The 1,510-nt window shown below is 35.2% G+C and overlaps 1 pseudogene; it reads right to left on the bottom strand.

Annotated features, from left to right (window-relative positions):
• LOC104733845 overlaps window positions 1-1,510 on the bottom strand; it is an 18,263-nt pseudogene that overhangs the window by 11,875 nt on the left and 4,878 nt on the right.

Here is a 1,510-nt window from a genome sequence, read left to right as displayed (position 1 = left end):
ATCGATGCACATCCTAAACCGGAATTCCGGTTCACGGATGTTACAATCCTTGTTGCTGGTATTAAGTTTATAGCTACAGCACCACGAACACAGAGCTTTTCTAAGATCTCTTTCTTCTCGGCCTTTGATCCATCTGTTAACAATTATCAAATATTAGAAGTATTATTGAGGATGTTCAAATACTATGAATTATGATGTAATTATGGTTTGAGTGATTGAGTACCTTTGTTTTTAATATTATAGGGAGTGATTACATATCAAAAATATAATAATTGAAGAAAAATAATATTATAGGTAAGGTGGTTTGTGGATTTTTTTTTTATGGTAAAAAAATAATAATTGAAAAGGTATATATGGTAAATGATAGATACTTATAAGAGGAGAAAGGAATTTGAATTAACCATATTTGCTACTCAAATATCTTGAAAGACCTGCTTGTGTCATTCCAAGAAGAACATCATTCACCTTCTGCAAAATTTTTGAATATTATGAAGTTGTTATATAAAGTTTACGTAAAAACGAAATGAGTGATCAGTATATAAAGCAAAATAACAATTACTATACATACCATGTTCATTGTGTTCTTCACAAACTTGACATCATCAAAACTTATTATCCGATGGATAAGCTTCCAATATTGAAATCCATCACTGGTGTAAGTTCCTAAGATCAAGATTGATCAAACCGCGACTTTGAATCGATCACAGAATACGTAAAAGCAATTAAGGAAAGTAAAGAAAGACGCAAGCGATTTAACGAGTTCATGTCCCAAACCGGGAACACTACGTCTCACCGGAGTTATAACTCTGGTAATCCACTAGAACGATGAAGAGAACGATTCTGTTACAACGCTCAAGCTCTCTCTCACTCTAGATCAAATCACTTCTCTCACTTCTCTCTGATTAAGATCTAACAACCACTTAACCTCTTAATCTCCCCTTATTAGAAGATCAGATCTGAGAGTGAGTAACAAACTCGAACCTTAACCGTCACGAGCTTGATTCAATCCGAGTAAACAAACCTCACGTGAAACCCACGTGCTTCCTTCTTGAGCTTGTAAGTCAAACCCTCTCTTTGACCGAGAGCCTTCTCAACACTTAAGCATTTCTGATATAGAATCTGAGTCATACCTCACAACTGGGATTACCCAGAATAGGATTTTTGGTATCTTGCATGAAGAATACTGTAAGAATTAACTTGAAAAATTCAACAATAGTGGTGAAGGTGACTCTTATTAAAAACAAAAGCCCAACAACCAACCACCAAGCCATGGAATTAACAGGTTTCTTTGTAGCCACGGTACTAGAAATTAGTGCGTCGGGGTCTGATGTTTTTCGTGAACAAGCAAGTAAGAGAGACATAAGAGACATTCCATCACCAACTGAGTGATGTATTTTTACTATAGCCAAAGATTCTGCTTTTGATGTCTTTACGTTGAGCAAATGAAATTCCCAAAGTGGTTTGGACATGTCCATTGGAATGTTAGCAATGGTTGAAATATAATCTTCTA

Source organism: Camelina sativa, chromosome 12 (assembly GCF_000633955.1).
Source record: "Camelina sativa cultivar DH55 chromosome 12, Cs, whole genome shotgun sequence".
Taxonomy (NCBI): domain Eukaryota; kingdom Viridiplantae; phylum Streptophyta; class Magnoliopsida; order Brassicales; family Brassicaceae; genus Camelina; species Camelina sativa.
Note: the sequence above shows the minus strand (reverse complement) of the source record. Positions and strands in the feature narration are given on the sequence as shown.